We start from the raw sequence: 22530 nt of genomic DNA, 5'->3' as shown, positions 1-22530 counted from the left end.
AAAAGAATCTCCAAACACAGAAAAATCGTCCATGAAGACCTCAATAAATTTTTCAATCATGTCCGAAAAGATGGACAGCATGCATCTTTGGAAAGTGGCAGGTGCATTGCACAATCCAAAGGGCATGCGTCTATAAGCAAAAACTCCATATGGACAAACAAATGATGTTTTCTCTTGATCTTTAGGATCAACCACTATTTGGTTGTAGCCTGAATATCCATCTAAAAAACAATAGTAAGCATGTCCGGCAAGCCTTTCAAGCATCTGATCCATGAATGGGAGTGGGAAATGATCCTTTCTGGTGGCTTCATTGAGCTTCCTGTAGTCTATGCACATCCTCCACCCAGTGACGGTTCTTGTGGGTATGAGTTCGTTCTTCTCATTTGGCACCACAGTTATCCCACCTTTCTTGGGAACTACATGAATGGGACTAACCCATGGGCTATCAGAAATGGGGTAGATTACCCCTGCTTGCCATAACTTCATAACTTCCTTCTGTACCACTTCTTTCATGACGGGATTCAATCTTCTCTGAGCTTGAATGGAGGGTCTAGCATCCTCTTCTAACAAGATTTTATGCATGCATATGGATGAACTTATCCCCTTCAAATCTGCTAGGGTCCATCCTATGGCATCTTGATGAGTTTGTAGCACCTTGATCAATTCTTCTTCCTGTTCTTGGCTCAGGGCAGAGCTAATGATAACAGGATAGCTCTCATCACTACCCAAGTATGCATACTTGAGATTAGGGGGCAGTGCCTTGAGCTCAGGTTTTGGTGCTTCCTCCTCTTCTTTCACTATCTCTGGCATGTTTGGCATGGTTGTTTCAGCAGCCTTGATGTCACTAACTTCTATGTCCTTGGTGAACTCCTCCTCTGCCACTTCCTTTGTTGTTTCCTCAAAGGTTTCTTGTACTGCAATGTCCACTACATCCACCCTCATGCATTCCCTTAGTGATTCTGATGGATAGCTCATTGCCTTGAATACATTAAACACCAATTTCTCATCATGTAGTCTAAGAGTGAGTTCACCCTTTTGTACATCTATGATGGCTCCAGCAGTAGCCAGGAATGGTCTTCCCAGAATTATTGAAGCTTTGGCTTCTTCCTCCATATCTAACACCACAAAATCAGCAGGAAATATAAAATCTCCCACCTTCACCAACAAATCCTCAACTATCCCATGAGGGAATTTAAAAGTTCGATCTGCCAATTGGAGGGCCATTCTTGTTGGTTTGGCTTCCTCAATCTTCATTCTTCTCATCATTGTTAGAGACATCAAATTGATACTGGCCCCTAAGTCACACAAGGCCTTCTCCACCATGACTTCTCCTATGATGCAGGGGATTTGGAAACTGCCTGGATCCTTCAATTTCTGAGGCAATTTGTGCTGAATGATGGCACTGCATTCTTCAGTTAACAATACAGTTTCCTAATTTCTCCAGCTTCTCTTCTTGGTCATCAATTCCTTTAAGAATTTTGCATATAGTGGCATTTGCTCTATTGCCTCAGCAAAGGGAATGTTGATTTGAAGCTTCTTGAAAATCTCCAAGAACCTGGAGAATTGGCCATCTTTTTCACTTTTCATCAAACGTTGAGGATAAGGTGCTTTAGGTGTATAAGGCTTCAGGACCTCTTTTTCTTTTTCTTTTGTTGCAGACAGTGTAAAAGATTGTCCTTGTTCTTTGTCTTTCACATTTTCCTTTGCTTCATCCTCTGTGGTTTCCTTTGAGATCTCCTTCAGATTCTTTCCACTTCTGAGGGTTATGGCTTTACATTCTTCCCTTGCAATAGCCTTGGCAGCATGAGAAGCGCTTGTCCCAGGGGTTTGCTTAGACAAATACACAATTTGATTTTCTAGCTTCTGGATGGCAGCTCCTTGGTTTTGCAGGTTAGAGTTTACTTCTTCCTTAAAAGCTTTCAATTCGGTTATGTCTTGACTCATGGTTGCAAGCATTCCTTCTATCCGGTTTAATTGATCTTGAAATTGCTGGTTCGGATTAGGTTGGGTAGGTTGGTTATTTTGGCCATGATATGGTGGTTGGGGGTAAGTGTTTTGTGTGGCTTGGTATGATCTTTGGTTGGAGTTTTGGTATGTGGAATTGTTATGTTGGTTGTGGTTGTAAGGTTTGTGGTTTTGTGGTTGGGTTTGTTGGTTCCCCCACCCAAAGTTTGGGTGATTTTTCCATCCTGGATTGTAAGTGTTGGAATGTGGATCATATGATTGCCTTTGTTGGTTTCCCACATAGTTGGCCTCTTCCCAATCACCTCCTTCAATGCTTACTTCCCCTTGATCTTGTGTGTGTATTGCAGCCACTTGCTTTGTTTCTAATTGCCTGGTAAGCTCTGCTAGTTGCTTGGCAAACACCTTGTTTTGGGCTAGAATTGTATCAACATGGTTTAGCTCCATGACTCCCTTAGTGTTGTGCCTTTCTGATGCATAGTAGTACTCATTCTCAGCCACTGTTTCAATCACTTCAATGGCTTCCTCCACAGTCTTTTTCCTGTTCAATGAACCTCCTGATGAATGGTCTACAGCCTTCCTTGATTCATAAGAGAGTCCATCATAGAAAATATGCAATTGCACCCAGTCATGGAACATGTCCGGTGGGCATTTCCTTGTCAAATCCTTGAATCTCTCCCATGCCTCGTAGAGAGTTTCACCATCTTGTTGTCTAAAAGTCTGAACCTCAGATCGAAGCCTATTGACCTTTTGTGGGGGGTAGAAACGTGCCAGAAACTTGCTTTCCACCTCATCCCATGTTGTTAGACTTCCCCTTGGAAATGATTCCAGCCACTTAGCTGCTTTGTCCCTAAGTGAAAATGGGAACAAAAGCAGTTTATAGGCATCTTCCTGGACTCCATTGGACTTCACAGTGTCACAAATTCTCAGGAATTTTGTGAGATGTTGGTTGGGATCTTCATTAGCACTCCCACCAAATGAACAATGATTCTCCACAAGTGATATTAGCTGTGGTTTGAGCTCAAAATTGTTGGCCTGAATGGGTGGTTTCTGAATGCTGCTACCACAATTCCCAGAGGTTGGGTTTATGTATGAACTAAGAACCCTCCTCTCAGGAATGGCATTGTTTCCATCAGCTCTCTCATGGTTGTGAACTTCTCTATCCATGTTGATATCTAGAGCTTCCTCAAAATTGTCCTCAGATTCTCCTTCAGATTCTTCTTCTCCCAGTACTCTCTTCCCTCTTGCTTCCCTTCTAAGTCTATGAAGGGTCCTCTCTGGTTCGGTATATGGAGGAGTTGATGTCTCTCCTCTCCTACCTGTCATACAAGAACACAGCACAGGCAACAACAAGTGAAATACTCTTGGTTAATGGAAGAGTATGGTTAAAGCAATTGAGGAATTAATTCAAACAGTTAGTGAGTCAGTGAGTTAGTTGCTTGAATTTAACGGCATAAAGAAAGAAAGCATGTAACAGAGTGCAGAAATTAAAATTCAACAAGTAACTTGTACTGAATTAATCAAAACAAAAAAAATGCTCAATCTAGTTAACTTCCAATTGGAGAATTGTCAATCGAAAACCAATCCCCGGCAACGGCGCCATAAACTTGATGCGCATAAACTTGTTATGCTGCGATTTAGGAAATTGCACGATCGGCAAAATTCCTTCCGGCAAGTGCACCGGTTATCGTCAAGTAAAAACTCACAATAGAGTGAGGTCGAATCCCACAAGGATTGGTTGAGTGAGCAATTCGGATTAGAAGTGTGTTCTAGTTGAGCGGAATCAAGATTTAGATGAGAATTGCGGAATGTAAAATTGGCGGGAAAAAGTAAATGACAAGAAATTGAAATGGCGGAATCTTAAATTGCATGAATTAAAGAGCAGAAACTAAATTGCTGAAATTAAAAGGGAATGGGGGTGATTGCATGAATTGAGTTGCAGAATGTAAAGAGAAATTGGAAATCAGAAATGGGGAATTCATTGGGTGTTAGGAGACATTGAGATCTCCGAATCAAAACATGTATATCTCTTCCTCAACCAATGTGTTCATTAAATTTTGCTTGGCAATCTTATATGATTGGATCCCAATCCCTTGGCTCACCAATTCTCTCTAAAAACAAACAAATTCCCAATCCCTTGGTTTAAATGTTCATAAGAAGAGATGATGCTCGATCACTGATTATACCACACAGTTTCATGAACCACAATTTGGTAGGATTACATGTCACAATATCCATCCAAACCCCAATCCAATTCACTGTGAGAAAGCTTCTCTAGCATGAATCCTCCATTCCTTTCCCAAGGTTCCGAAGGATTCCAATTATGGGTAGTTTCTTTCCCAAGACAACTACCCAATGGAATTAGAACGAGAAGCTTTCTAACAAAATTTAAGAGAAAAGATTGAAGAAGAAGATAAACTATTATTGATTCATTGAATTACAATAGAGCTCCCTAACCCAATGAAAGGGGTTTAGTGAGTCATAGCTCTGAATTCAACTACAAAGATATGAAAACTAGCTAAAAATGAAAAGGTAAAAGTTCCAAAAGTCCCCTCTTCACTTAAATTCTATCCTATTTATACACTTTCTATATTGAGCTTCTGTTGTGTTTCTTGGGCTTTGAGGCCTCTCCCTGCTTTCCTTTTGCCTTGGGTTTATGATCCATAATCTTGATGAGGCTGTTGATCCAAATTCTGTAACATTCATTGAGCCAAATTAGTGATAATCAAATAATGACACATGACTCAATAAATTGAAATTTCAAACTCATCAATCCTTCAGGCCCAATCCCATAAACCATGATATTCAATTGGGTTTCATACCAGAGTAAGTTTAAGTTAATGTTTGTGCTCAAAGACTAACTTAAACCGCAATATTTTTGGCCCAGAAACCTTTTCCAAGAGTGGCGTTTAAGTTGCAGTTTAAGCTTAAACTGCAGCTTAAACGCCAGACACTTCCAGTGAGGCCTTTTGTAGAAGCACGTTTAAGCTTCAGTTTAAGGTTAAACTGAAGCTTAAACGTGGAAATGGAAGAAGGCAGCCCTGGAGAGTCATGTAGTCGAACACGTTTAAGCTTCAGTTTAAGGTTAAACTGAAGCTTAAACGTGGATATAGGAAGGGCAGCCCTGGAGGTCGAACACGTTTAACCTCCAGTTTAAGGTTAAACTGGAGGTTAAACGTGGAAATGGAAGGAGGCATCCTGGAGGTCGAACACGTTTAACCTCCAGTTTAAGGTTAAACTGGAGGTTAAACGTGGAAGCTTAGAAGGGTAGCCCTGGAGGTGTCGAACACGTTTAAGCTCCAGTTTGAGGTCAAACTGGAGCTTAAACGTCGAAATGGAGAGAGCAACCCTGGAGGAGAAAACTTGGTCGAACACGTTTAAGCTCCAGTTTGAGGTCAAACTGGAGCTTAAACGTGGAAATGGCTCCCTGGTGCTTTTCCCATTCTGGCGTTTAACCTCCAGTTTAAGGTTAAACTGGAGGTTAAACGTGGAACTCTTTCCTGAGTGGCATTCTCATTCTGGCGTTTAACCTCCAGTTTAAGGTTAAACTGGAGGTTAAACGTGGAAATGCTTCTTTGGTGAGTCTTTCATTCTGGCGTTTAACCTCCAGTTTAAGGTTAAACTGGAGGTTAAACTTCAATTCCAGCATTTCTTAGCCTTCATGATTCTGGCGTTTAAGCTCCAGTTTAGGCTTAAACTGGAACTTAAACTCCACATGTGATATTCAAGCTTCCTTTATTGATTTTGTTGCTTCCTTGCTTAGCCTCTTCTTCCCTGAAATCATCCAAACAATTGCATCAAAGTCTTGCAAAATTTCATGAGGAATCTTCCATTCATAGCATTCAAGTAATATAACTAAAACTCATGGAATTTGCATAAAAATCATACTGTTTGGATGGTTCATTGCTTTGTTCTTCTTTTAACCTTTTTTTGTTACTTTAAGCTCAAGAAAATGCATAAAACAACTAAAACTAACAGAAAAATGCTAGTGAAACTAGCCTAAGATGCCTTGGCATCATCGTGGCATGCATATAACTTGAAAAGGTACTACAGTTAGAAAGCGCACCTTGCTCCATGGTGTACTCTTTTTCCCGACTTCATGGCTTTTTTTAGAAGAATTTTTCCTGAGAGGGTTTTAATGAGGCACCATAGCAAAGGCTAAGGGTTCATGAAAGAAAAACTCTTAGAAACAAGAAAATTCATGTAAATTATTTTTTCATTAATGATAGTTCATTTCTTGATTAAATTTCCCCACTAAGATGCACTAATTTAAGCTCGAAAAACTGCAAAAATCATTGCCCAACCTAAGTGGTCGGCAAGATGAAGCGACAATGTCCAAATTAACGTAAGAAGTTGAGTAAGCAGATCGTGGTCCAGCCTTATTAAAGCTTAAAAGAAAAAGAGGTGAGCCTAAAACGAATTGCAAAAGTAACTTGTTAAAACTGACTACTTAAAATCCGAGCAAAATTGAGGGAAATACTTAAACCTGACTTTCGAAAGAAAGGTTTAAAAGAATGTTCGATCTTCACTGACCGACATCTTCCAGCATTTAGAAATTTGATCTCAAAGAAACAATTTGACTAAATATCAACATTAAACGATGCATTTTTCTATGTTACAAAAACTAAAGTAACTAAACCAGCCTAAACAAAAAGATAAGAAAATTTATTAAAAACTACCACAAAGCAAAATTGTGAAAAAAAGTATTTAAGAAAACCACACAGCAAAATAAAGTATTCAAAACTACAACTATTACAAGTTAAAGTATTTGCAAAAGACCCACAAGTCGGGCTATCAAAGATCATTAAAACTAAGGTGGGGGGATATGCTCACTAGAAGTCTTGGAGGTATCTTTGGGCTGCACAGAGGAGGTCGGCGGAGTTTCAAGATTAGTCGGAAAAGCTAGAGGCTCATCTTCCACCTGAGTAGCAAAGCTCTAAGAAACTCCCGAGGTCTTAAGGTCGGGCATAGGAGTGTGTTCCTCATCGAGGACAGGGACAATCTTCCCATCAATCACAACCATATCGGGACTGATATGGGAGAAGTCAACTTTGGGAGCTATGACCCGAAACCGAGCCTTCAAGTTTTTAGCCAACTCATCCATTCCCTGAGCTATAACCTCGTCCAGATCTGCATATTTTTCCCTCCACTTGGAGACTTCATCTACCAAGTCAAGCTTCTTCTCAAAAACCTTGGTATAACTTTCTTCAGCTTTCTTTACTATGCCCTCAGCTATAGCACAAGCGGTTTTGGACTGCTTCACTCTTTCCTGAGATTTATCAAGGTTGGACAGAAGGACCTCCTTCTCCTTCTCCAATTCCAACATGGTCTCCCTTAAGGATGCCAACACAGCCTTCATATCAGCCAAAGATCGTTGAGTGGCAACCAAAGGAGTCTCCTCCAGTTGCTTTAATAGCACGAAACACACCCCGGTAGATCTTATCCCACCTCGGGCTAGGACTTCAAGGTGGTTTTTGAGAGAAACATTGTCCATACTAATATTACTATAAGGAAAAACATGTTTTTCACAAACGGTCATGACGTTAAAGTCCTGGTCACACACACTTTTTGACTCCAAGGTCTTACGTTTTTTTAGGCTTGGACACAGAAAAGGGAGGTGCGAGGGGTATTGACTGGTTACTAGTATCAACAGGAGGAGTAGGAGGAAGAAGAGTTGGATCAGGTGTAACACCCTAACTATCAAAATATCACACTTTTGGCTACGCCACTCTGATAGCTAGGATATTACAACAACTCTTAAAATATTTAATACTAAAATATGAGCTTGTTTAAACTTAACACGTATTTTTCAAAACATACATCCATACTTTCAATACAAATTACAATACTTACAAAGAATACATACACACACACACACGCACGCACGCACGCACGCACGCACGCACGCACGCACGCACGCACGCACGCACACACACACACACACACACACACACACATATATACATATTATTAATTTTACAAACATTACATAATCAATTTCCTATCCCTCTTATAGAAACTTGTAAAGATAAAGGCAAGCGAAAAAGTAACTAATACAACACAAAACATCGTTTAAAATAGAAAAGGAATAAATGAGCTTTTCCAAACATCGTCGTCCATAACCTAATAAAGAAAAGACCTGTAGGGGAGTGAGAATATCGTCCTCGCTGGTTCTCACTATGGGGTTAGAGAATTACTATAATAGGATACGTGAAAATAAAATTGTTACAGTGATTAATAATCGCCTTATGCATCTTTTCAAAACCAAAGATTTAATATCAATTTTCCAAAATCCTTTCTGAAAGAGAAAACAGTCAATTCTTCAAAAATCTAAAAGCCTTTCGAAATTCAAGTGGGATAATAAAGCTAAGAGTTATGAGTTTTACCCACTCAAATGAAGGATTAGATGGCGACTTAGGTAGAGGAGTTTCCAATGATCTTGATAGAGCACATTCCACTCCCGTCCATCTTCTTCTAGGGGCTTCCACCACTTGGCAAGGTTCTTCAAGCTCTACCTCTTGCCAAGCTTCCTCAAGTTCACATTCTTCATTACCAATCTCTTCAAGCTCCTCCCCATCACTCAAATCATAAATAGGAGGTTGAGTGAAATCTTCCTTAATATCAATTCCAAGTTCAATGGGGAAGGATCTATCAAGCTCAAGAGGATCATATGTTGATGCAGAATCATCATAGATAGGAGGACTTGTGGTTTGCACCATTTCTTCCAATTCTTCATTCACAATGTGCCTTGGAGGTTGTGCACTATCCTCCTTGACATCACTTTCAAACTCCATGGAAGAAGGCTCTTCAACTTGAGATTCCTCTTTGCACTCAACATCTCCTAAGTCTTCAACCACTTCCTTTGGTTCAATTATCTCTACTTCCTCCTCTTATTGAACTTCTTGCCTTAACTCCTCTCCTTCTCCTTGAAGCTCCAAATTCTCCTTCTCATTGTGCTCCTCAATTAATCCTCCACATTCAACAATGGAGGTGTCTTGGATATTTGAGCACAATGATACTACATGGTTCATCACTTCGGTCAAGGTAGCCACGAATTTCCCTAGCATCTTTTGCTCTTCTTCTTGCTTTTGGCACCTAGCTAGAAGCTCTTGCTGTTCTTGCATTAGGGGTTAGAGAGATTGGTCCAATGAAGGTGGTGGTGGAAGAGAGGGTTCATTGTTTGAGGGAAAGGTATTATAGTTGGAAGGTGGTTCATATTGGTGAAAGTCTTGGGGTGGTGTATAGGAAAATTGTGGTTCTTGGGAGTATTGGTGTTGGAATGGTGGTGGCTCTAAGTATGGTTCACATGGTGGTTGGTATGGTGGATATGGATTAGGGTCATATAGAGGTGAATGGTGGTATGGGGCTTGTGAGTATGGTGGTTGACAATGTTGAGGAGGGGGTTCATAAGCATATGGTGATCATGGTTGACAACCACAATGAGGGTCACCACACATATTAGATTGGTATGCATCATGGTATGGCTCTTGATCATATTATATTGGTGGAGGTTGTTGACATGAAGATTGATCATATGCTTAAGGCTCCTTCCACCTTTGGTTGTTCCATCCTTGATGCATGTTGTCATTGTAGTTCCCATTTTCTACAACATAATTTGAACCAAACTCATAGCCAAAGAGTGAGAATTCATAGTAGCAAGAGAAAATAAAAACAAAAACTAACAAAAAAGAAAGAATATTAACATATATACAATAACCAATAACAAGCACACATATATTGTAATTCCCCGGCAACGGCGCCAAAAACTTAATGTGAGGATTTATATCAGTTCGGAATTTAACAAAATAATTTTGTTGTGAGCATAGTCCAAACCGATATTCGATCCTCAAATCAAAGTTTAGAATTTTGGTTGTCACAAGTCCAACCCAATAAAAATAACCGAGAGTATTAGTCTCGGGTCGTCTTCTCAAAGAATTGCAGTGAGGTACGCATATTATTGGTTATGATATCCAAGGGGTGGGTTGGTAAAAGTGCAAGAAGGTAAATGGCAAGAAAATAAAGGTAACAAACAAATAATAAAAAGAGGCATTCATGGCAAGGATTGAGAATCAAGGCTTTCTATCCTAGTCATTAATTATCATACAATGATTAACAAGAATTTATCTTATTTAGTCAACTCCAACAATGGAAGAAAGTACAATGTTATCTTCACATGAGAGAAAGTCAAATAAGACTAGTTAATCTCAATCCAAAAATCCTAATCAACTTACTAATTAAATTATCAAGAGATTAGAGTCAATAGAAATAATATTAACTAATAACCAAGGTTCTGAAAACTGGATCGTTCATTGAACCGCTCTAAGCATTGGTTCACTGGTTTATTGGTTCAACAGGTCCAACCGTGGTTCGACTGAAAAAACTATTTTAAAATAAAATAATAAATAAATCATAAATAAACATCCTACAATATAATTATAGTCTAATATAATTCTTTAAATATCTTTCAAATTTAAAACACTACATGAAATGTCATCAACTAAAACCATATGATCTTTATCAAAATACAAACTCAAAAGTTAAATGATAAAAAAATATATCTAAATATTAAAATTGAACATTATGCTTCTAATCCTAAATTGTTTTACCCATTTATATAATAATTTAATCCTAATATTGAAGCATTTGAGAACAAAATCGGCATTTGAGATCTGAAGGAAGGCCAATCATACTTGACATGCCACCTGAGAGAACAAAACCAGCATTTGAGAATGACAAGAAAAGTTCATAAAACTAAAAGGTAACAAAAAAAGATTGAACATATTTGGTCTATCCGAAAAATTGATCCCACAATCAAATCAATCACAGATGTTCATGTCATTTATAGCTTGTTGCCAAAAAAATGATGCCAAAGAAACTAAAATTTTTTTTCTAACATTAAGATCTGTTGACAGGAACAAATCATCAAAATAGGCTAGTTATTGTATCTTAAAGGCATGTTATGCCTTCAACTCCTTCATTTTCTTTAAACAAAGAATTGACTCAGAGAACAATCTTTTCACTTAGTTATGAGCTTACCTAAATTTGCCCAAGGCTTCTCCAAAAGAATCTTATAATATGCATTGTCAAAAGAAGTTGGACTTCCAAAACCTTTACTTCCAAGAGTGTGGGTTCCAAGCAAACAAACAAATAGCTTTTAGGTTAGGTAATTACAACATTTTGTTATCTTGCCTCGATACATTTTGAAAACAGTCGCAGCACAACGAGAAATCAAAAAATCATCAACAAGACCATATCTGAATTCCGCCTACAGCATTCAGCAACAAACAAACCAAAACATTAACCAATAATCACAAAACACTAAACCTTTCCCCAGCAATTACAAACAAAGCCAGCAATTACAAACATTAGCACATTATAAAACATTCCAAAACACTAAACCTTCACCCAGCAAAACCAGCAATTACAAAACAAATCCATCAGTAAATTTGAATAAAAGAATTAAGAGCCATCAGCAACTAGTAATTACAAAACAGAGCTATCAGTAAATTTGAACAAAAATTTCAGAGCCATCACTATCCAGAAATTACAAAATATTAAAACAGATATGAAATTAAAAACAGCCACAACACAATGAAAAATAAAAAAAATCCTCAACAAGATCATATCTAAATTCTGCCTACAACATTCAACAATATTACAACAAACAAATTAGGAGCCATCAGCAACAGTAAAACACTATCAACAACTGGTAAAACAAATTTTAATACATACATATTTCCACCATACTTACAGAACCATACAATCAGAAGTTCAGAACCATACATACAAATTTGCAAATTTGTAAAATTTCCACCATTCAAATACAACACAAAACCAAAAGAAGAATTGAAGAACCAACCTTCAGAACCAAACTTGAAACAGTTGAAACCAAACATTAAAAAATCAAGACCAAACATTCAGAACCAAGACCAAAGCAGACTTGAAGAAAAATAAAAAATGGAATAAAAATTGAAGAAGAAGACGAAACATTCAGAACCAAGACCGAAGCAGACTTGATCCAAGACCGAAGCAGACTTGAAGAAAAATAAAAAATGGAACAAATATTGAAGAAGAAGACCAACCATTCAGTGAAGATGAAGAAGAGAAGCCACTAACCTGGGTTCGTGTCAAGAAGCCAGCGAAGATGAAGAGCCGAAGAGGACCTGCCGAGTTACTGAGTTCTGGACACGAGGAAGAGGAAGAAGCGGCGGCGCTGAGGACCCGGGTTAGGTGGCACCTATGGAGGGCTAGGCGGAGGGCTACACGGCTAGGGTTTCTTTCATTCAGAGTTCTCCAGAACATGGATGAATGAATGATTGGGGGAAGAGGGGGTTGGGTAACGAGAGGATCACTGGATCCCTCCTTTTTTTTTACAAATTTAAAAACAGCGGCGTTTTATCCAAACTGGCCGGTTACCGGTCCGGCCCAACCGGCCGGCTCTTGGCCGGTTCGACGGTTTTGCACCGATTTTTCTTCCAGCAGTTTTAGAGGGAGGACCGGACCGCTTACATCGCCGGTTCCCGGTTGAACCGGTTCGACCGGCCAGTCCGGTCCAATTTTTAGAACCTTTTTAATAACTCTAGATTACCAATCTAAATTAGGTATTAATGACTCAAGATTGTCTAATTTCTCTTTCCAAGCCAAGAATGCTCAAAAAGCTACTCTAACACCCAACCAAGTATTTTGTCAAATACTTGGAAGGCATAAAAGAAAAGCATGGTAAAAGTGCAAGAAATATAAAATCTAACAACTACCAATTACAAGGAATTAACAATAACTACTCAATTTAGCAACAATAAACAAAGAAACATCAAATTACATTAAAAAAAACCCAAATCAAACAAAGAGTTCATAAACATAAAAGAGGCATAAAAGAGAAATTAACAAGAAGAAACTAGAGAATTGAACTACTAGAGCATGAAAATGTAAAAGAAACAAGATGAGAACAACAAATTAGACTTAGATCTAAGAGAAATTAACCTAATTCTAATCTAATTCTAGAGAGAAGATGGAGCTTCTCTCTCTAGAAACTACCTCCAATATGATGCTAAGCTAATCTAATTGCTCCCCCTTTGACCCATCTTGAATTCTGCATAAAATAGTCTCAGAAATGAGTTGGATTTGGGCCTGGGCAACTTAGAAATCGCCCTTAGTGAATTCACTTTAAGTGAGTCACGTGCCGATCGTCACGTGTGCGCGTGGATGACGCGTGCACATCGCTGACGAATTTCCACCTCACGCGTACGCGTGGTTGACAAGTGCACGTGGCTTGCAAATCTCTTTTCACGCGTACGTGTGGATGATGCGTTCGCGTGGCCTTCAATTCTCTAAAAGCTTGATGTGCGGAAAACGATCCGACACAAACTCACCGGCAAGTGCACCGGGTCGCATCAAGTAATAATAACTCACGGGAGTGAGGTCAATCCCGCAGGAATTGAAGGATTGAGCAACTTTAGTTTAGTGGTTGAATTAGTCAAGCAAACAAGTGTTGATTGTGTGAAATTGTGTTAACAGGAATTAAATTGCATAGAATGTAAAGGGGAATGGGTGATTTGCAGGAAATTAAAGGGAACAAAAAAGAAAAAGAACTGAATCTTAAAGAACAAGAAATTAAAATGGCAGAAACTTAGAACGCAAGAAATGTAAATTGCAGAATCTTAAAGTGCAAGAAATGTAAATTGCTTGAATTATAAAGGGAATTGGGAAGTGGATTTGCAAAAATTAAACAAGGAAAAGTAAAATTCAACAAACAGAAATATAAAAGATGGATTCAATTAAACCGGATCTCAAGTGACAATAGCAATAAGCTTCGTGTAGCAACGAAACAAGGAAATTGAAATTGAAAGATGTAGATCTCAGGACCCAAGAGACTAGATAACCAAGTCTAGATCTCAATGCCTTCCTAGATCCAAATTGAGAATTCAATTGCAAGAAAAGTAAAGATCCAGCAGTAGAAGAAAAGAAGTGAAATCGCAAATTCTCAATAATGCAGTAAATCAAAACAGAGAGATCTCAAGGTGAGATTGAAACAGAATTTCTTCAATTCTCAACACTCAAGACTCAGACAAAGTGTGTAGAAAAGAAAACAAAAACAACCCAGAGGGAGAGAATTCAATTCTCCTTCCCAGGAACTCTCAAATTCTAAAAGCAACTACTAAGGTGAGCTCTCTACTGCAAGTATTAAAAATTCTAAAAAGGAAGCTCCCTAAAACTTCAAATTCTAAGCTATTTATACACTTTCTTCAAATGATCATTAAGCCTTGAATTGGGCCTTTAGCCTTGATGGAATTGGGTTGATAGTAGCCTCTGTTGATTGCTCTTGGTGTTGGGAAGAAATCCATTAGTGAACCGGGTCATGAACCATTCACGTTTGAGCCAACGTTTGAGGCAAACGTTGACTCAAACGTCCCTTGTGTGACATTATGCAGCTCGGCCAAGTTGCTGTCTTCCACGTTTGAGCCAACGTTTGAGGTCAAACGTGAGCTCAAACGTGGTTCCCCCATGCTACTCCTTTGGCCAACGTTTGGCCCAACGTTTAAGGCAAACGTTGGCGCAAATGTGGCTCACTCAATGCATCAAACAGAGGTGCTCTTCTTTGCTTTTATGGCGCCAACGTTTGACCTCACGTTTGAGGTAAACGTTGGCGCAAACGTTGGTTTGCTCCAGGGGTGCTTTTCCTTGCTAATATGTGGCCAACGTTTGACCTCACGTTTGAGGCAAACGTTGGCTCAAACGTTGCCATGCCCAGGAGTGCTCTTTGCTATCCCCTTTTCCTCAACCTTCCTCCAAGCTTTATTCCACCTATCATCAACCAACAATTGCATCAAAGCTATGCTCTAATCATGAGAGTTATTCTTTTTCTTGTCATATAAGCAATTATGTCATAAAACTCATGAAAATGCATCAATTCATCCATAGTTGATTGAATCTAAGGAAACATGATATTCCACCCAATTGGCTTACTTGTGGCCCAAGAAAGTGCATAAAACCAAATGAAAACAAAGGAAAAAGACTAGTGAAACTAGGCTAAGATGACTTGTCATCACAACACCAAACTTAAAACTTGCTTGTCCCCAAGCAAGAAAAGAATTATGCTCAAAGGTCCTTTCAATTAGAATGGATTTGAAGAATTACATGTACTATCCTGTGAGTGGAGTGATTAAGTGACAGTGGGGTAAATTCTAACTTATGTGCTCATGCAAGGGCTTCAGTGCTTACTAGTCCCTACATCTTGGGAGGCTTAGGTCTTAGAACTTTCATCCAAGTAATATCATGGAGATCTCTCTATAGGTAATCACCTTGAAGCAGCTTATCGTTTCTGTGCTTTGGCCTTGACTCTAAGTATCATGTCTCAAAGTGGCTCTTTAGATAAGCTTTCAATCAATACTCCTAAACCAGTTGGTTTTAAGGTATTAGGTGTTGAAGCACCCCTTAGGATTTACTTGCTCAAGCCTCTCTCTTTGACACAGTTCGACCACAAGCATTTACTAGGATAACAACTCTTTGAGTTCTTGTTTCTTTCTTCTTTTCTGCCTAGTAATTGATGCTCAGAGCCTTGGGCCATGTTTTTTTTGTTTTTGTATTTTCTTTATTTTCTTTTGTTTTGTTTGCTGCTTCTTGGATCAATAAATGTTTGAGAATCTCCACAACACTTCTTTGAACTCTATGTCCCGCCTATGAGCTCTCATGCAAGTTTTCACAAGCATGCAACCTCAATACATAATCACACACTTAGAACCACCACTTTTCCTAATCTTTTGCTTGCCTCAAAATTGTTTAATTCCTCAATCCTTCTTTTCAAAGAACTTTCATGTGATGCATTTTTAAAATATTGAGTGCAAACAAGTTTGGAGAGTATAGTGTTGTAAATGATCAAGCATCTTGATTATTGAATTGCAGAGAAACTATACTAGACAGAAGGACAGATAGGGGTATAATATCACTTTCAATCATAGCAATATCTGATAATGAACAATACAACCTTTTGGAGTTTACTTGATGTTCTCTTCCTCATCATCATTACTGGTCTTCACATTCCTCGTTCACCTCTTTGATTGATGATGCTAAATCTTCCAAAAGTTTGTATGGTGCTCTGCAATGATATTGAAAGTTGCTTGTTTCCCAAGCACTTGAAAAATGGTTAGCATGCATAATTTATTTGTGGGCCTTTGAACTTACTTTGGTGTGGGAACACCAAACTTAGCACCTTGCCAATGGTTCTCATGCATCAGATTAACCATGTGTGAAACTCTTTTTCTTTTTCGAAAGCAATAGAACTGAAAACTAGGAAATAGCAGAATAGTTAACTAGTTCGTCTAGATGCTTGAAGCTAGCATTATACAGAAAGTGAGAATGTATTTTATGATGGGATTTTGGTGGAACACCAAACTTAGAATCCTTCATTCTCCTTTATATTATTTTGGTGTGTAACACCAAACTTAGCTTCTTGCAATATAGATAAAGTTAATTAACCTTTTTATTAAAATAGCTATGAAAAGAGAACTACCTCAGGTTGGGTTGCCTCCCAACAAGCACTTCTTTATTGTCATTAGCTTGACATTCTCCATCCTCTTATCATGGAAGTTGAGAATTCTGTTGCCTTTGAGTTTTTCCTCTTACTGTGAGTTTTCTCTCTTCTATTCTTTCTTGAGGAACTTCTCTGTGGTCCTTCTCTTTGATCATTGTTTCTTTTCCCATAGCCTTCTCACTTCTTTCCATGACTTCTTTCCATTCCTCCCACCTAGCAACTTTTTCATTGTCCTTCAGGTTTTCTTCCGAAATTCTGGGGAAGGTATTTGCCCTCTTCTCACCCATTTCTGCAAGATACTTGGCCAATTATTCCATCTGCTTCTCAATTCTTCTGATTGAGACTTCCTGGTTCTTCATTGTCACCTCTTGGTGTTTCATCATTCTCTCTATTAAGATCTCCAGATTGGTGATCCTCTGAGAGTCTTGTGAAATTGGTTGGTTGTGGGGTGTTGGGGGTTGAAAGGGTGGGTAGTGTGGTGGTATGTAATGATTGTTGTTGGTATGGTGGTGTTTTTGCAGGTTTGGGAAATTGGGGTTGTTGTAGTTGAAGTCCCTTTGTTCCTGATGTTGAGATTCCCTCATTCTTAGATAAGAATGTGGCTTCCATGGTGGAAATTGTGCATTCACTGTAGTAGAATGTAGAAAATCAATTTGTCTAGCTATTGACTCCAATTGTTGCTGAGTTTGCTGGTGTAGCTGTTTGCTTTGATTCATGACTGCCTTCACTCCTTCAAGATTCATGACTTCCTTTTCTGAAATTGCATTCTGTGATGTCTCAAATGAGTGTTGGTTATTGGTTATTGGTTCTTTTGTCATTGAACTCTATAGTTCCTTAGCCGGTTGCTGTTGCTTTGAGTAGGCCATCTGAGAAGTAATCCACCGCTCTTCTTGTTTCTGAGGTTAATCCTTCATAGAACGCTTGGAAACCCACTTTGTCACTTGCTTTCTTGTATCTTTCCCATGCATTGAACAATGGTTCTTCCTCTCCTTGTATGAATGGATGTATTCCCTCTTTCATCTTGATGTTTTGTTGGGATGAGGAGAATTTGGCTAAAAACTTGGCAACCAAATCATCCCAACTAGTGATACTTCCTTGGAGAAAGGTTTCAAGCCATTGTGCCGCTTCATCCCTCAGTGAGAAAGGAAATAACAAGAGCTTATAGGTATCATGATTTACACCATCGAGATTGACAGCACCACAAGTCCTCAGAAAAATGGATATGTGCTGTTTAGGATCCTCCAATGGATTTCCACCATAGGAACAATTGTTCTTGATTAGTGTAATGAGTTGCGGCTTCATGTTGTGGTGTTCTTCTTTCTCAGGAACTCCTTCTTCAATGATATCCTTCCCTCTGGCCTCTCTTCTTTCCTGTGACATATAAATCAACAAGCGGAACACACAGTGGCACTCTTGAAAATTGAGTGTAGTCAGTTGAGACAAAACTTCAAACAGTTAGTGGGTTAGTCAAAATTAAAGAAAAAGTGCTTGATCTAAACTACCGCCTCACTTAATCATTGTCAATCTAATCAATCCCCAGCAACGGCACCAAAAACTTGATGTGCGGAAAACGATCCGACACAAACTCACCGGAAAGTGCACCGGGTCGCATCAAGTAATAATAACTCACGGGAGTGAGGTCGATCCCACAGGGATTGAAGGATTGAGCAACTTTAGTTTAGTGGTTGAATTAGTCAAGCAAACAAGTGTTGATTGTGTGAAATTGTGTTAACAGGAATTAAATTGCATAGAATGTAAAGGGGAATGGGTGATTTGCAGGAAATTAAAGGGAACAAAAAAGAAAAAGAACTGAATCTTAAAGAACAAGAAATTAAAATGGCAGAAACTTAGAACGCAAGAAATGTAAATTGCAGAATCTTAAAGTGCAAGAAATGTAAATTGCTTGAATTATAAAGGGAATTGGGAAGTGGATTTGCAGAAATTAAACAAGGAAAAGTAAAATTCAACAAATAGAAATATAAAAGATGGATTCAATTAAACCGGATCTCAAGTGACAATAGCAATAAGCTTCGTGTAGCAACGAAACAAGGAAATTGAAATTGAAAGATGTAGATCTCAGGACCCAAGAGACTAGATAACCAAGTCTAGATCTCAATGCCTTCCTAGATCCAAATTGAGAATTCAATTGCAAGAAAAGTAAAGATCCAGCAGTAGAAGAAAAGAAGTGAAATCGCAAATTCTCAATAATGCAGTAAATCAAAACAGAGAGATCTCAAGGTGAGATTGAAACAGAATTTCTTCAATTCTCAACACTCAAGACTCAGACAAAGTGTGTAGAAAAGAAAACAAAAACAACCCAGAGGGAGAGAATTCAATTCTCCTTCCCAGGAACTCTCAAATTCTAAAAGCAACTACTAAGGTGAGCTCTCTACTGCAAGTATTAAAAATTCTAAAAAGGAAGCTCCCTAAAACTTCAAATCCTAAGCTATTTATACACTTTCTTCAAATGATCATTAAGCCTTGAATTGGGCCTTTAGCCTTGATGGAATTGGGTTGATAGTAGCCTCTATTGATTGCTCTTGGTGTTGGGAAGAAATCCATTAGTGAACCGGGTCATGAACCATTCACGTTTGAGCCAACGTTTGAGGCAAACGTTGACTCAAACGTCCCTTGTGTGACATTATGCAGCTCGGCCAAGTTGCTGTCTTCCACGTTTGAGCCAACGTTTGAGGTCAAACGTGAGCTCAAACATGGTTCCCCCATGCTACTCCTTTGGCCAACGTTTGGCCCAACGTTTGAGGCAAACATTGGCGCAAACGTGGCTCACTCAATGCATCAAACAGAGGTGCTCTTCTTTGCTTTTATGCGCCAACGTTTGACCTCACGTTTGAGGCAAACATTGGTGCAAACATTGGTTTGCTCCAGGGGTGCTTTTCCTTGCTAATATGTGGCCAACGTTTGACCTCACGTTTGAGGCAAACGTTGGCTCAAACGTTGCCATGCCCAGGAGTGCTCTTTGCTATCCCCTTTTCCTCAACCTTCCTCCAAGCTTTATTCCACCTATCATCAACCAACAATTGCATCAAAGCTATGCTCTAATAATGAGAGTTATTCTTTTTCTTGTCATATAAGCAATTATGGCATAAAACTCATGAAAATGCATCAATTCATCCATAGTTGATTGAATCTAAGGAAACATGATATTCCACCCAATTGGCTTACTTGTGGCCCAAGAAAGTGCATAAAACTAAATGAAAACAAAGGAAAAAGACTAGTGAAACTAGGCTAAGATGACTTGTCATCAAAGCTCATTTCTTCGTGAATTCTCCAATTTGCATGCTTTTCTCTTCACTTCTTCCATCCAATACTTGCCTTATGAATCTGAAATCACTTAACAAACATATCAAGACATCGAATGGAATTAAAGTGAATTAAAATTGACAAATTTAAGGCCTAAAAAGCATGCACTACAAAAAAAAAGGCCTATGGTCACGGTAAAAAACCGTGACCATAGCTAGTAAAAAGGGTGACCATAGATCTATGGTCACGGTTTTGGACCTATGGTCACGGTTTTTTACCGTGGCCTATTCTCTCGTGGCCATAGGTCTATGGTCACGGTTTTTATGGTCACGGTTTCAATTTTCAAAATCTGACACTTTAGGCCACGTTTTTTTACCGTGACCATAGGTTAATCTATGGTCACGGTAAAAAACCGTGACCATAGCCTTATCTATGGTCACGGTGAGCCTCTATGGTCACCCCTCCTTAAAACCGTGACCATAGATAAGGCTATGGTCACCGTTTTCACCGTGACCATAGCTTCTATGGTCACCCTTCCTTAAAACCGTGACCATAGCTGATGAGCGGATAATTTATACGCTTTTTGGCATTGTTTTTAGTATGTTTTCAGTACAATCTAGTTACTTTTAGGGATGTTTTCCTTAGTTTTTATGTTAAATTCACATTTCTGGACTTTACTATGAGTTTGTGTGTTTTTCTGTGATTTCAGGTATTTTCTGGCTGAAATTGAGGGACTTGAGCAAAAATCAGATTCAGAGGTTGAAGAAGGACTGCTGATGCTGTTGGATTCTGACCTTCCTGCACTCAAAATGGATTTTCTGGAGCTACAGAACTCGAAATGACGCGCTTCCAATTGCGTTGGAAAGTAGACATCCAGGGCTTTCCAGCAATATATAATAGTCCATACTTTGGCCAAGAATAGACGATGTAAACTGGCATTCAACGCCAGCTTTCTGCCCAAATCTGGCGTCCAGCGCCAGAAAAGGATCCAAAACCAGAGTTGAACGCCCAAACTGGCACAAAAACTGGCGTTCAACTCCAAGAAGGACCTCTACACGTGCAACACTCAAGTTCAGCCCAATCACACACCAAGTGGGCCCCGGAAGTGGATTTATGCATCAATTACTTACTCATGTAAACCCTAGTAGCTAGTTTATTATAAATAGGACCTTTTACTATTGTATTAGACGTCTTTTTGACCATCTTTGGACGCCTGGTTCTTAGATCAAAGGGGCTGGCCATTCGGCCATGCCTGGACCTTCACTTATGTATTTTTAACGGTAGAGTTTCTACACTCCATAGATTAAGGTGTGGAGCTCTGCTGTTCCTCAAAGATTAATGCAAAGTACTACTGTTTTCTATTCAATTCATCTTGTTTCGCTTTTAAGATATTCATTCGTACTTCAATCTGAATGAGATTAACGTGACAATCATCATCATTCCCTATGAACGCGTGCCTGATAACCACTTCCGTTCTACCTTAGACTGAACGAGTATCTCTTAGATCTCCTAACCAGAATCTTCGTGGTGTAAGCTAGAATGATGGCGGCATTCAAGAGAATCCAGAAGGTCTAAACCTTGTCTGTGGTATTCCGAGTAGGATTCAATGATTGAATGACTGACGAGCTTCAAACTCGCGATTGCCGGGCGTAGTGACAGACGCAAAAGGATAGTAAATCCTATTCCAGCATGATCGAGAACCGACAGATGAATAGCCGTGCCGTGATAGGGTGCGTTGATCATTTTCACTGAGAGGATAAGATGAAGCCATTGACAAGGGTGATGCCTCCAGACGATTATCCGTGCCGTGACAGGGCATTGGATCATTTTCCCGAGAGATGACCGAAAGTAGCCGTTGACAATGGTGATGTATCACATAAAGCCAGCCATGGAAAGGAGCAAGACTGATTGGATGAAGATAGCAGGAAAGCAGAGGTTCAGAGGAACGAAAAACATCTCCATTCGCTTATCTGAAATTCCTACCAATGATTTACATAAGTACCTCTATCCCTATTCTATTATTTATTTTCGAAAACCCATTACTGTTTTATATCCATCTGACTGAGATTTACAAGGTGACCATAGCTTGCTTCATACCGACAATCTCCGTGAGATTCGACCCTTACTCACGTAAGGTATTACTTGGACGACCCAGTGCACTTGCTGGTTAGTTATGCGAAGTTGTGAAGATATGTTTAGACCATGGTCCTGTGCATCCGTTTTTGGTGCCATTGCCAGGGAATCAATTTCGAACAATAATTCACAACCCGAGTAGAAATTTCGCATACCAAGTTTTTGGCGCCGTCGCCGGGGATTGTTTGAGTTTTCGGCAAGCTTTTGGTCCGGTAACATCAGTGCCAAGTTTGGATCCGGCAACAGCACCAAGTTTTTGGTGCCGTTGCCGGGGATTGTTTGAGTTTGGACAACTGACAGTTCATCTTGTTGCTCAGATTAGGTAATTATCTTTTTGTTTTCTTTTCAAAAATTTTTCAAGAAAAAAAAATTGTTTTCAAAAATATTTTTTTCTTCAGAATTTTTAAGAATGAATTCTAGTGTTTCACGAAGCATGCGAAGCCTGGCTGGCTGTAAAGCCATGTCTAAATTTATTTGGACTGAGGCAGCAATTTGTTATCAAGAGCAAGCTAGTTGTTGTTAATCCACCTGCTGCTGTTCCTGATTTACATGCTAAAGCTTGGCTGGACATTGGCCATGTCTAGTGTTTTGGACCGGAGCTTTCATTGAAAGCTTGGCTGGCTAGTGAGCCATGTCTAATTCCTGGA

General features: G+C 39.2%; 1 non-coding gene across 1 annotated transcript; it reads left to right on the top strand.

The window, feature by feature from the left end:
* The first annotated feature begins 2599 nt into the window (after positions 1-2599).
* Positions 2600-2703, top strand: LOC112752136 (small nucleolar RNA R71). Its single transcript, XR_003176579.1, has one exon. It is a non-coding gene; the product is annotated as a small nucleolar RNA R71 (small nucleolar RNA).
* Positions 2704-22530: the final 19827 nt, after the last annotated feature.

This window comes from Arachis hypogaea, chromosome 15 (assembly GCF_003086295.3).
Source record: "Arachis hypogaea cultivar Tifrunner chromosome 15, arahy.Tifrunner.gnm2.J5K5, whole genome shotgun sequence".
Classification (NCBI taxonomy): domain Eukaryota; kingdom Viridiplantae; phylum Streptophyta; class Magnoliopsida; order Fabales; family Fabaceae; genus Arachis; species Arachis hypogaea.
The sequence above is the reverse complement of the archived record's forward strand: the minus strand, read 5'-3'. Positions and strand labels throughout refer to the sequence as shown.